The sequence below is a fragment of the Ambystoma mexicanum genome, chromosome 10, assembly GCF_040938575.1.
Source record: "Ambystoma mexicanum isolate Mex_15411 chromosome 10, UKY_AmexF1_1, whole genome shotgun sequence".
NCBI classification, from domain to species: Eukaryota; Metazoa; Chordata; class Amphibia; order Caudata; family Ambystomatidae; genus Ambystoma; species Ambystoma mexicanum.
The window spans coordinates 1449165751-1449180532 of NC_090932.1; the positions used below are offsets into that span (position 1 = coordinate 1449165751).

A 14782-nucleotide genomic window follows, 5' to 3' on the forward strand; every position below is an offset into this window, starting at 1 on the left:
GGACTTGTGGACTTCAGAGATTTTTGGGGTGCCACACATTTTGTTCACTACTGTAACACTGCAAACTTCTTAGTTTGGTGGGGGATTTGCCTCCAAGCACACGCACATGTATTTTGTTTTCTGAGGCTAACGGTGAGTCACGTACGCATTATTCATACTCTGGGCGCCCCTGTGTATCGCGTACCCCCATTAGTAACATCACAGTGGCTTTTGTGGGCTTTGTGTATGTATTTTTTATGTTGCTGGGTGCTACAGCGTATCGCGTAACGATTTTTCTTTTCACAGGAGCTACCGAGGGGTCGCGTACACACAGCTTTGATATTTGGGGTGCCTGTGCGTTATGCGGCCCATTAATTTTTTTCACCACGGGTAATATTGAGCCTTGCTGGATCACACTGGTACGGTTTACATCACATACCCTGTCCCCTGACTCCTATTGCCCAGGACAATTGCTTGTTGGGCCTTCCATTGTACAAATCCATCTGTACCATGGTTGGGAAGGCCCCAAGAGGGAATGGTGACAGAGGTGGCCAAGGTGGCCAGGGTCAGGGACATGCAGGGAGAGCTGTGCACAACCCACAACCGGGCCAGGGAGCTGCAGGTGATGCTGCTGTCCCCTGCACCAAGGGTTAGGGACCTGCAGGGGATGCTGCTGTCCTCTGCACCCATGGTCAGGGAGGTACAGCAGTATCTGTTGTCACCCCCCCAAGTACATGGACATGCAGGGGCAGCTGATGTCTGTGCGTCCAAGGTGAAGGGACGTCCCTGCAAGACACCCGACCCCAGCGCCCTGGGTCATGGATCTGCAGGATCATTTGCTGTCCCAAGCATCCAGGTTGAGGCACCTGCAGATGTAGCTGCTGCCCCCAACCACCAGGGTCAGGGAGCTACGACAGCATTTGTTGTCATCCCCCGCAGGTACAAGGACACGCAGGGGCAGCTGTTGGCTGTGTGTCCAACGGGAAGGGAAGTACAGTCAAAGCACCTGGACCCAGCTCCCCGGTTGAGGGACCTGCAGGGCCAGTAACTGACCCAACATCAGTGGGGGATGGCATGGCCCAGGCCGCTACTGGTCCAGCCCCTAATGCCCTGAGTGGTCCCAGCCATACAGGGTCTGCACCACCTTCCAAGAGGCAGAAGCGTGCAAAACAGGGAAAGGCTCAATCACAAAGCACAGCAAAGGAGACCACCACGTTGAGGAAGAGGAGCTTCAATGATGATGAACTCAAGATCTTCGTGGACTACGTGCGCGACCACCATCGGGACATGTGCACGCGGCCAGGCAGCACACATAAGCCTGCTCAGCATATGGTCCACTTGCAGCGAGTCATGGATGGCATCAATGCCTTGGGGAATGAGAGGGGCACCGCTCGATAGGTCATGAAGCGGTGGAATGACCTCCACCGTCGAACCAAACAAAAGCTGGGTGCCAAACTTGATTCTGCTCTGGTGACTGGAGGTGGGTCACTACAGGAGGAGGAGCTCACTCCACATGAAGAGGCCATGAGCGAGTTGATTCATGTGGATCAGCTACAAAGTGTGGGAGGCCTGCCAAATTACGAGGACACGTCCGGTGAGTGATAAAGCGTGTGCATCCTGAATATGTGTATGTAGATTGAATGAATTGGTATAATTGTGTGGCACCACTTGTTTGGTCTAATTTTTCCTCCCCACCCCCTCGCTGCCTCCCTTATTGTTCCTTGCACTAACTGAAATGTTGCCAGGCTGATTAAAATAGTTTTTATTCACTTTCTGATTTGTTTCAAGGACTTGTAAGAATGTAACTGTATTCTCCCATGTTCACTCCCTCCTTGAATGCACTTTGAAACACGTTGTGTATATGCGCAATACAAATGAACAATCAATTCATTTCTCTCCCTCTTCCCTGCTAAGCAATCCCTCTGATCTCTCACTCTCTCCATTCCTTTTGTCCTGGCTGCTTGATGACTGTCTGCTTGATGTGCCTCAAGGTATCACACGCCCCTGTCACGCCCGTGGGGCAGTTGCCTCCATGACGTGGACTAGTGTCATCATCACTGCACTTGGGGAATGACCAGAGAGAGTTGCATCTCTCTGCACTTAGCCAAGCATCCACTGACTGGTTGCACTTGAACCACCCCTGAAGGGGTTACCACCTTCCGAATACCACAATCCTCTGAACATCAGTGTACTCGCTCCTTACGATTGCACAATGCAGGTACAGTGTGTCTGTTCCACCCTGTTCTCAGTCCCTGCATGATGGCATATTGAAGCACTTGTGAAAATATGATGAATCACTGTCCGACAGATTCACTGTTACATGCACTGTTGATAGTGGAAAATAGTTTAGTATGAAATTACTGTCCCTGTCCAGGATATTATGGATCTCTAGGAGCGGGTGTTATTTTTGTATTTTTTCCATGCATCGTTGAGCGCATTGAGACACCTGTATTATGTATTGGCCATTTATCTGTCTCACTTGACATTACATACCATAGCACAGTCTGGTGATTATTTAACATGACATATGGGATGGTTTATGTGACACAAAGGCGATAGGATGTCTAGTTTGGCATGGTGGTAGTGGCATAGTCCCTGTTCTATGTGTTTCTTATGGAAACACAAAATGAAATTAGTTTTAGTTCTAAGGGATGCACTCAATGTTGCACTTCCAAGGACACCTTCTCAGGGTGGTTTAGTGGGCCCAGATGATTGGCCCTTTGTCATCATTGAATGACACCTGAAATGTGCCAGGGATGTGTGCACTCCCCAGGGGTTGGATTTTAGGTGAAAAATGTAGCCACAAGCTGGGTACGGGCAGCCTCGCCATGTGCCCTTTGACCTGCCATGCGCAAGTGGTGTGTATGTGGTTGCGGGTGTGGGGGCACCACCATGTCCACCGGTACGCCGCACCATTTTGCAACATTGTGCAGGACACATGCTGCCACAATGATCCTGCGCACTAGTGGTGGTGCAAAGCAACTCACCGCCAGAGTAGTCAAGGGAGCGGAAACGTGACTTGAGCACTCCGAATGTGTTCTCCACTATGCCCCGAGTTGCAATATGGGCTGTGTTGTATCTCACCTGGGATGGTGTGGCAGGGTTCCGTATTGGCGTCATCATGTAGGTGCTCAGAGGGTAGGCACTGTCCGCTGTACAGGCGAAAGGTTTGTCATTGGTATGTATTTGTGTGTGTGTGACATGCATGCATTTGCACTGGCAATTATACTCACCAATGAGCCATGTGTTTCCATGCATCCCAGCTTCCAGGGCCCGGTGTAGGGGTGACATTCTGAATATTAAACTATCACGGGTGGACCCCGGATAGTTTGCATATACAGATGTAGTGATACCCTTGGCATCACATACAATGTGCACATTGATGGAATGCCAGTACTTGCAATTGCGATATATGTACTCTGTCACCTTAGGTGGGCGTAGAGCTACATGGGTGCAATCGATGGCACCAAGCACTCTAGGGAAATGCGGCACCCCGTAAAAATCCTGGACCACGGCCTGCCTTTCTGCAGGTGTTCTGGGCATGTAGATGTGCCTGCGGACTGATTGGTGTGGAGTCATTATTGTCAACACCTGGTGTAGGCAGCATGACTGCATGGGCTGTGAAATGCCCCCAACTATGGCAGTTGTCTGCTGAAATGTCCCAGTGGCCAAAAAATGCTTGAGAGCACAGGGTGGATGATGTAAGGTCATCCTCCTACTCCGTGAGCAGGTCTAATATGATATGAGGTGGAAACCTATACCTTCCATAGACCTGGTCATCAGGCATCCCAAAAAGGCTGGTCCTAGGTAGAAAGATCCGAGCCCTGGCCATCGTCCTCCTCCTGCGGTGTCCCACTATCACTGCTACGACACATGGTACATTAATCGTAGCTATATACGCATGTTTGTTGATTGCGCTGTCTTTTTATGCATTTGTTTTTGTGCACGTTGACGTATCCACCAGCTATCGCATGTCGTACATGTTTCAGGATTTGAACATATTTTACAGCGCGCCTGCGAGCCCTGTTCAATTCCACGAATACAGGTTTTTAGCACACGTATGGGCGCTGTGGGTATTTTACTTTGGTACATCCCTCTTTACACCCATATTTTCGCTTGTTGTTCCCCATTCCACGTGTTCCGCCCCATCTTAGGTGATTGCACAGAACCCAATGCCCCTTTTCTACGAGTCTCACGCAAGGCGTTCGTGGTGTCGCAGTGACGTGTTCGACCGTCACGGATTCCTCGCAAGTCCCTCGTAAAGCCCGAGCATTGTGTTCAATGAATAAAAAAACTGGAGTTTGCGTGCGATTTCGCACGTAAGCCCCCTATTTTCCGTGCAAATCATTCCATGAATAGGACTAATTAGAGTTAAGTCATTAACTCTCAGAATACCGCTTTGAAAAAACGCTGGCAGGTACTTCGAGTGCAAAGTTTGATGGTAAGGCTTCATTAAAGTGAGCTCAAAGAGATCACATGTGGAGGTGTTTTGGGGAGCAGGGGCACGAAATTACCGTAATGATTAGCATGGCCATGTGAAGTTAACGGATGGGCAAATAACCTTCATGCTGTGTGTACCTCCTCATATGCCATCTCTCCCTATCTGTACTCTAATGAAATAGTTTCAGTTTATAGGTGGTGCAAGCGCCACCTAATAAACCAAACTAAAAACAGGATCAATATGTGACATATTTGACATATACTACTCTTCGATTGCAACAGATACTATTTTGAAATTAAATGGACATGCTGATTATCTCAGGCTCTGGATTCCCAGAGGATCCCATCCTCTACATCCCTAAACAAGGGAAAATCCATCTAGGCGAGTCAATTCAATCACCACAGATTGTGCTTCAACTGGAATAGAGAAGTTCATGTTTTTGTTATTTAAGGCCAATATGTTACACAGCCCTTTCTTCCCTGTAGTTTGCCTTCCATTACTTCCTCTCCCTCACCTCACCAAAGTCTCAATGATATGATAGGTTATTTCATAATGCGATTAATACCCAGAGGTTTCTAAGCGCGGACCCGGGGTTCGAACCTATGTTGACCATGTCGTCTTGCTTCCAAGGCGAGCATGTTGCCCCTGAGCTATCCTCCCGAGAACATTGCTACGTGAAGGAGCAGAAGAAGGTGGCGAGTCCCTGTGCATTGACCGTTTCTTTTTTTCTGCCCACACCTCCTTCATGGCATACTATACTAGGTCTCTAATCTTATTTTCAGTCAAGGAAAGAGATGTCTGCCTCTGACCTCTTGTGTGTCTTCTGTATCTATATTTTAACCCACAATACTGATTTTCCATACTAGAGTTATAGAAAGTCAAGATTCTATTTAAGACACAGAGATGAAGGATTATGCTTTTTTCTTCCTTTACTTCACTCGAGCAGCATTAATAAATCAACAATGACATAAAGCATTAAATAAAAGAAAACTGCATTTCCAAATGAAATAGGCTTTTTGTAGTCCATTTATGATATGTGTATTTGAACATATGACATTTTCAACCAATCATTTTCCTCTCAGTCCATAACCCTAACTTCCTTTCCTTGCCCTTCCTCTTTCTTTGTCTGTCTTTAACTTTAAATTGTACGCCCCAACCGGTTGGCACTGAAACATAATGGGGGTCATTACGAGGTAGGTGCTAATGGAAAAACAATGCTGGTAAGGGATTACTGGCACTGTATACCGCTCCGGGCTATTACGACTCAACAACCCGGTATCAGCGCTGATACCATGCGCCCCCTTTCCGGCATACGCGCGGGCACGCAGCCATTCGGTCCGGCAATACCGGGATGGCGCTAACAGGAGGACATCACAAGTCATGCGGACATGCAAATACCGGCATCATGAAGGTGGTAATAAGGGATACCGGCATCGCAAACCACCCGCAAACAGCAAAGTGCAGTGTTCCCAACTGCCACAGGTGCACACAATCAGCACAGGTGGAGGCAATGGAGTCAGTACAAAAGGAGCACACCCACACACCACACCCCTTTCCACACCAAAATGATACCACTTGCAGTAGCAATAATGGGGCTGGAGGACATGCTTGCACTGCTACACCAGCAACAACAACAACAGGCACCACAGAGGAGACGCAGGAGGAGAAGGAGGGTGAGACAGGCCCAGCAAGCCCCACCAGTGCCTCCAGTGGTACCACAAAGGCAGCCCCCAGTCCCTCGCACCAGAGCCAGTCCATTCAAACTAACCCCTGAGCAGATCCACACCCTGTACCGTCTGGATCGGGACACCATCACCACCATTGTGGACATGATACACGACGACATTGTCAGCCTGATTGAAATACGCACTCCATCCCCCCTCTACTGAAGGTAGTGTCTGTGCTCCACTTCCTGGCCATAGGCACCTACCAACACACAGTGGGGCACATGCATGTCATATCACAACCCTTATTTTTTCGCATTCTGAACCACGTGCTGGATGCCCTCCTGAAGCACTCAAGGAACTACATTTCCCTACCACGGACTGCCCAGGAGATCTTTGACATGAAAGTTGGCTTCCATGCACTGGCAGGCATGCCAAACTGTTTTGGTGCACTTGACTGCACCCATGTAGAATTGGTGGTCCCGCATGCCACGGAGGCGGTGTACCACAATTGTAAACTATATCACTCCATCAATGTACAGATGGTATGTGACTCCAGCAAGATCATCACACATTGTTGTGCCCGATTTCCCGGATCAACTCATGACTCATTGGTCCTGCGGACCTCCACGCTACCACGCTACATGGAGCGACATGCAGGACGACGTGCCTGGCTGCTTGGTAAGTCACATGATAGGCACATGGGAGTGTAATGGGGGAGAGATGCACACACCACCATGGCGTCATTGTTGTGGTGACATCACAAAGTCCTCATCGCAAAACACTGTGTCCCAAAGCATCCCAAACTGAACATGATAACCAATCCCCATAGCAATGATGGAAACTGTACACCAATTACAACATGCCTAACTTCCAACTAGCCTACATCCCACAACACGTCCACCACCCATCATCAAACCCCACCCTCCGTAACACAATCCAGCAACATGATGTGAGTATGCGCAATGTAAATGTCCTCAGCAATTCACAACACAGGACAAGCATCCATGAGAGTGCACAAATCAATTCCACCAAGGGAATACACTGCTTGTCCCAGGGCCACCAGCACAGTAGCGCTGCATGTCACCATGGGGATAATAAATGCTGAATGATAAATAATCCTGAGACTTCTGCCAGCGTGGCCAGCAAAAAAATAATACTAATCACTACACATCACATAATGATAATAAACACAGCGGTATGCATCCACATGCATGAAGAACAGCAAGGGAGTGTACACCCTGTATCAACTGGAAGACGCAACCCACACCATAAGACCCTGGCACAGCACACATTGTGGCAAGGTTAAATGTGTGCATACAACCAGGGACATGTGCATTTGCACAACAAATGTCTGCAGCACATTTGTTACCACAGAAAACTCTAAGGTAAAAGCCTGGTCACTCAAATCGAGAACAAAGGTCTCTTCCTGATCACTTAAATGTGATAACTAATATTTTCATAATTAGATGTGCAATAAAGAAAAATACACAAAGCGAATACTTTAGGTAAACTGTATTATGAAGGCATTCAGTTTGCCACACGGAATGTAGAGTAAAATGAATTACATCATTCATTAATACAATCATTACAATTCCCAAATTGATTCATACAAAACAATCATTTTCAAAATGTTAAATCTAAAGTACATCAAAGAAAATCTCTAGATTTTTCCTCTACTTAAAGATTCATCAAAATATGTTCACACAATCACATAGTTTCTTCACTTTCTAAAGGAAATATTATAAAGAGACAAAATCACTGCACTGTCTCATTTTCCATGTGGACACCCATGTACTGGCAATGGCAATACGTGCTTGTTTGACTAACCTTTGTGAGAAATAGGTCCGTCTTCAACTTAGAAGCTCTAAGGTGGCACACGATGTATTGCCGAGATGAACTTCTTCTGTGCTGTTGTCAATAATGTGTTGCTTAAAGGACAACCATAACTTTCATTCCCCAACGGATATAGAACTACTGGGCCAAATCTGAAATATACAGGAACATACCCAAGAATCAGAGTGTGGACAAGGAAATGCCTACCTTTTTGTCAGTTTTCTGGGATGCAATGTGGAAACGGGAAGTCGGCTGGTGATACAGCCCTCCGTCCCGCATCGCGTATTTATTTAATCACGTAGTAGGTCACGTAATCGTAAGCGGATCACGTGATCATTTTTTACCCGGTAGTGTATAAGATCCATTCATGTAGTAAAAGCCGCGTTAGTGGACTAGAATATATTGGGCCAACGATAAGTCAAAAGCCAGATTGTAACTTCACTTCAAGATCTGCATAAGTATAGTACAAGCTATTTACTAATGTGGTAAGAAGTAAGAACTTCTGATATCAATGGTAGAGCCATATCTTCCACCAAAAACATACTGGAATGGAAACGATTACACAAAGATGCTTAAATCTAAAGCCTTGTAAAGAAATTAATATACTGACCTTGGATAGCTAATGTTATAAATAGTAGTTAGATGAATATAAACAACACTCTGTCCTATGATCCCCAACCTGATATTGCTGTCTGCTAAATGGTGACACTAAAAATAAGTGTAATGTAGGGGTAATATAAAGTTATCGACCCGTTAAAACAATGTTTAAGGTTAATTGCCAATATTGCCATGGGTGTTCATTTGGAAATGTAAACAGAGCCATTCAATAACAGAGTAGTACAATATTGTTAATACACAGTGTCCTCAACTGAAAGAGAATAAATAATGTGGAAAATGTCCAGGATTTCTAGTACGCAAAAACCAAGTTATATAGAAAAAAAAGAGTCCAAAGAAAAATCAAGAATGACTACAGAAAACATGTCTTAAGTCCATTCAGATATAACATGTTAAATCAATGTTGTTATTCATGCCTTTTGGCTCCAGAGAGTCCAATCTTTGGATCCACTCCACCTCTTTCTGTCTTAATAACAATTGAATGTCGCCTCCTCTATTAGGGCATTTCACTTGTTCGAGAATCAAGAATTTAATTTGAGGTACAGTATGCTTGAATGCTTTGAAATTTTGTGCCACTGGCGAATGGACTGAATACAATCGGATGTTAGATTTGTGTTCAGTCCACCTCAGTTTAGCCTTCCTTGTAGTAAATCCTACATAGAATAGCCCACATGAACATTTAATTGCATAAATCACATTACTCGTATCACATGTACTTGTGTGTTTCAGTAGAATTCTTTTACCTGTGTAGGGATGATTAATACTGGGACCTCTAATCACATTATGACAATGTTGACAGTTGTTAGAGTTGTTAGAGCGTAAAGTTCCTTTAAATTAATTCACAATTACTGCAACAAATATCTGCAGGCATGTGTGATAAATTCAGGTGTCCATCAGACTTAGACATACCTTATTTTGCACCCATGCAGGTCATAGTGGCTATCCCTTGAAGACGTGGCTCCTCACCCCTGTCCGGAACCCACAGAACAGGCACGAAGAGGACTACAATCGTTCCAGTACCCGTGTGGTCATCGAGCAGACATTTGACCTATTGAAGGCATGTTTTCGCTGTCTTAGCCGGTCGGGTGGGGCACTCCTGTACTGGCATGAGAAGGTGGCCAAGATCATCATGGTATGTGTCATGCTGCACAACGTGTGAATCCGACGGAACGTGCCTCTGCCCCCTGACATCGAACAGCAACCACCAGGTGAGGATGAAGAAGATGGGGTTGTACATCATCCCAGTGCCGATGCACAGGAGGGACGTGCTGTGCGCCAGTCAGTGAGTGGTGCATGGCGACCAAGTGGGTTTCATACCTGGGAGGCAAGGGGGGGATAAGATCAGGAAATCATTGGATCTGATGCAGGAAGTAGCTATTACAAACAAGGAAGCCTACCTCCTGTCATTGGACTCGGAAAAGGCCTTGGACCGGGTTGAGTGGGCCTACATGAGCAAGGTCTTGAAGAAGATGGGGCTAGGGGTTAATTTCTGCAGGTGGATAGCAGCCCTATATAATGGCCCAACAGCCAGAGTGGCAGTAAGCAGGACGGTTTCAGCCCTGCTCTCGCTCTCCAGGGGAACCCGGCAGGGCTGCCCGATTTTTCCCTTTCTCTACGCCCTTGCGATGGAGCCCCTGGCGATAGCTATAAGACATCATCAAGGGATTACGGGGGTCCGTTGTGGGGGTCTCAACTTTAAGCTTTCACTATTCGTGGATGCCGTCCTGGCATATATAACTAACCTTCAAAGCTCTCTCCCAAATCGACTAGATCTGATTGATTCTTATGGAGCCTTTTCCGGGTTAAAAATTAACTTAGGGAAGTCTTGTTTGATGCCAATGGGGAGACCCGATGCTGGGATTGAGGGGAGGGATTCGGTGGGAGAGATCAGAATTGAGCGGAAGGTTACATCTTATCTGGGAGTTCTCCTCCCTAGGGACCTGTCCCTCCTCTACAAAGTAAACTATCTTCCCGTCCTCGACAAGATTAAGCCTGATCTACTTCGGTGGGCTCCCTTGACGCTCTCCTGGTTTGGGCGGATGGTGTCAATCAAGATGAATATTCTTCCCCGGCTCCTCTACCTCTTTTCCTCCCTCCCTGTCGCAGTGCCAGACTCTTTCTTCAGGTTCCTAAGCTCGATGGTTCAGTGCTTTGTTTGGAAAGGCAGGAAACCTAGGGTTAAGCAGGGGATCCTGATGCTCCCGAAATCCTACGGGGGTTTGGCTTTCCTGACTTGCGCCTCTATTATAAGGCCGCGCAATTAAGGGTAATGTTGGAACATTCGAGAGATGATATGAGAACCTATTGGTCCTATATCGAAGATGTCCACGGGCATCCCAGAAAAGTGCGGGACCTCCTATGGGCCCCTAACAAGAACATCTCAAGTAGTGTCAGGCATCATCCCATCTTGTCGGTCTTATGGGCGTTATGGAGGGATGACAGAGAAAATCTTTCTCTCTTCTTGGCCTTCTCAACTTTCTTCCCTGTGGGGTCCCCCTCTTGACCTTGGCAAAAGGGGTATTCGTGGAACGCAGGGCTGGTTGGATGCTGGCTTAGAACGTGCGGTACAGCTCTTTCGTCATGGTACACTCATTGATTATATCAACTTGGTCATAGCCTTTGGGGACGCTCTGATGTCGATCTTTGACTATCTCTCGGTGAAGGGGATTCTGACCGATACACAATGGGTGGAAGACCTGGCCCGTCCTCTTACCCCATTAGAAAAGGTCATTGTAGAGTCCACATCGAGGAAAGGGTCGCTGTCTAAATTCTACAAATCCCTAATCACAGCGAACGTGGAGGGTAAGCAGGGCTTTAAGAAGCAGTGGGAGACTAGGGTTGGGAAGGAGGTGGATGAATCTTCTTGGCTTACTATCTTTAAATCCCTTTTTTCGGGTTCCCTATACACAGCAGCTATGGAGCACAACTTTAAGATACTTCACGCTTGGCACCTCCCGCCAGAGAGACTTACGAAAATGTACCCAGGGGTGTCTCCTCTTTGTCCGAGGCAATGTGGCCAGCGCAGAACATGGTTGCATCTTTGGTGGGAGTGCCAATGCGATACAGGTGTATTGGTCAGAGCTGCTGGACTGGATTAATGAGATTTCGGGCGCTTTCCTTCCTAAGCTCCCCCTTGAACTTATCTTTGGAGTCCCGGACTCGGAGGAAACCTCGGATTCCCTGTCGAGGGTGGTGCATGCTATGTTGCGGGCAGGGAGGACAGCCCTGGCTCAGAAGTGGAAGTGCGCTTTGTCGCCCTCTAAGGCAGACTTGCTCGCCAAACTATGGACGATATTTACTTATGAAAAACTCACAGCTTTGACCAACGATACCATGAAGGCTTTTCTTCTAGATTGGACAGTAGTCTTGCTTCACGAGGATTATGAATCAATGAGACTCTGAAGTCTGCTGGTATGGGGTGAACTGTGCTCTATGTACTCCTTCCAACAAATGGTTCCTCTTCCTTATTTAGTTGGGTCAACCCAAGGTGTCAGCCTTTGGATCTGGCTTGGTCCCTCATAGTGCTGTAACGGACTCTCCTGCTCCTGAGCAGGGGTGGGGGGGGTGTGGGAGGTGGGAGTGGGGTTATTTGCAGTTTTTTGTGGATTTTCAAATGTGACTTGTCGAAATGCATTTGTTATGTGGAAAATGTTTAATAAAATTTAAGTGCAAAAAAAAAAGTGGACTCCTTCGACCAATCTGCTGCTTTTAATATGTCCTCTAACCGAGCTTCCACGCTATATGCTTTAGAGATCACTGCTCCTCTGATTGAATGAGCTCTGTAGGCTCTGATGTCTATGCTCACCTGGAGCATAGCCCACTTAACCCACCTAACTAGGGTTGCCACTGATACTGCGGAGAACGTTTTCCTTAAGGCGATCCAACAATTGAGTTTGCCCTGACGGTCTAAGCCCATCTGTCATAACTTCATAAGCCCTCAGACAATGCACCGGGCATAGCCTGGGTTGATCTAGAAATGCGGTGTATGAAACTGTTTTAATACCTGTCTTAGTTCTTATTAACATAAAACGTGATCCCCGATGGGGTAAAGGATTTTTGGTCCACTTCTAGTTCCCTAACGTCAGACGTCCTGTTACATGAAATGAGGCAAAGCAGACTAGCAAGCTTTGCTGAGAACGCTTTCCTTGAAAACTGATCATTATCCGGCCACTATTGAACTAATTCAAGACAACATTAAGGTCCTATGTCTGAGAGTACTTGGGCATCAGTGGCCTCAAAAGCCTTACCCCTCTAAAGAGTCTGCAGACTAGTGGATGTTCGCCTACTGGTATGTCTTCTATCTAAGGGTGTCCAGCTCATATGGCTGATCTACAAATATTCACTGTCCTGTATGCTTTACCCTGAGCCCCAAAGCCGCCAGGAATTGTACCACTTGAATTGCCATTGCTCTAGTGGGATGGATGCCCCGTGCCACACACCAGCTATTCCAGCTTGTCCAAGGCCAACCTGTAGGTCTTCCAGGTACCTGGTCCCCATGCCTCTTCGCCCAAACTATCAGTTTCAGGTTGCCTTCTTCTATCACGGGATGGCTCTCTCCCGCTGGAACCTGAATTATCGTTCTGAAATGTGGGAGTAACAGTGGTGTTTCTAATAACTCTAGAAGGTCCGGGAACCAGACCTGGCTCTTCCAGTCCAACGTCAGCAGCACTAACAGTGCCGGTTGTCTTCTGACTGGTGCTTCCGTTCTCGGAATCATGGCGAACGACAGGAATGCATATTCCCACTCAGAAACCCTAGCTCTGAAGAAAGGCATCTGTCGCTTCCGCTGCTGGGTCTGGTCTCCAGCTGAAAAAAACATGCCAGCTGAGCGTTCAGCCTGGATGCAAACAGATCTGTTCTGCATGGAACCCTCAGCTCCATTAGGGTCTGGAATACTGTTCTGTCTAGTTGCTAATCACTGGCGTCTCCCAAGTGTCTTGAGTTCAAGTCTGCTTTTTCATTCTGTAGGCCTTGGAGATATTTTGCTGTAACGTTGATACTGTTCTTTAGGCACATGTTCCAAAACTCTTTCACTAGCTCGGCTAGCATCCTGGACTTCGTCCTGCCCAACCTGTTTATGTATCGTACTGCGTAGACGTTGTCCATTTCTAGCAACACGCAACAGGTCACTCTGTCTTGGGTCTAACACCTCACCGCGAAGGACCCTGCCATTAGCTCTAGGCAGTTGATGTGGAGCTCTCACTCCTTCTCTACCACCTGCCTCCTATTGTCATCTCCCCGCAACGGGCTCCCCAGCCCCATCAACTGGCATCTGATTCCATGATGAGGTCTGGAGATGAGCCAAATATCGCTCTCCCATTCCAGACATCCATGTGCCTGAACAACCGCCATAGCTCTGTCCTCGCCTCCTTGGAGATCGGTACTCTCTGTTCGTAAGATAAGCCTTTCCAGAGGTGCTGAATTTTTAAGCATTGCAGTGCCCTGTAATGTAGAGGCCCCAGAAAAATTGCCTGAATGGATGAGGCTAGTCTCCCTACCAACACAGCCAGCTCGATCAACGAAATGTCTTCCCTTGCTAATATTGTCCTGATCTCTTTCTTGATCAGATTCACCTTTGCCATTGGCAAGCTGAGTGTGGCTGTCCTTGTGTCTATCACGAAACCTAGGAACTCCAGCGACTGAGCTGGTTCTTGTTTGTATTTCCCCCAGTATATTATGAATCCCAAGTTCTGTAACAGCTCGAATGACATTACTTTGTCCTTCCCCATCAGACAGAAGTCGTCTAAATATACTATCAGCCTGATGCCCTGCTCTCTTGGGTGGCTGACCACTGTTCTCATCAGTTTCATAAAACACCAGGGTGCCGATGCCAGAACGAATGGGAGACATGTGAACTGCACCTTCTGGCCTCCCCCACCAGAATTGGAGGTACCTCTAATGCTCTCCTGCGATTGGGATCATTAAATGAGCATCTTTGAGGGCTATCCTCACAAGCCAATCTCCCGTCTGTAACACGTCTCTTAAGAGAGAGATTTCCTCCATCTTGAAATATCTGTAAATAATAAATGCGTTTAAGCTTCTCGGGTTTATTACTGGTCTCGTTTTGCATCTGCCCTTTTCCTAAGAACATAGTGCTTATAAAGCCGACCGAGGAGTTTCACACATGTGTGATGGCTTTCTTTCGTTCTAGATCTAAGATCTCTTTGTGTAACATAGCTTTGTCTGCCTTGCTGAACACTATAGGTCTTGGGTAATCTGTTTGCGCTGGGTCCTGACAGAATTCTAG

The 14782-nt window shown here is 47.0% G+C and overlaps 1 long non-coding RNA gene across 3 annotated transcripts in view; it reads right to left on the reverse strand.

The window, feature by feature from the left end:
* The window catches only part of LOC138492395 (uncharacterized), a 331714-nt gene that overhangs the window by 299179 nt on the left and 17753 nt on the right, over positions 1-14782 (reverse strand). For 2 of the 3 annotated variants that reach the window (XR_011276198.1, XR_011276197.1), the window contains exon 2: positions 7915-8072. The exons of the other annotated variant lie outside the window; for it this stretch is intronic. This is a non-coding gene — a long non-coding RNA (uncharacterized lncRNA). The remainder of the gene's footprint in view (positions 1-7914; positions 8073-14782) is intronic. 3 annotated transcript variants of the gene reach the window in all.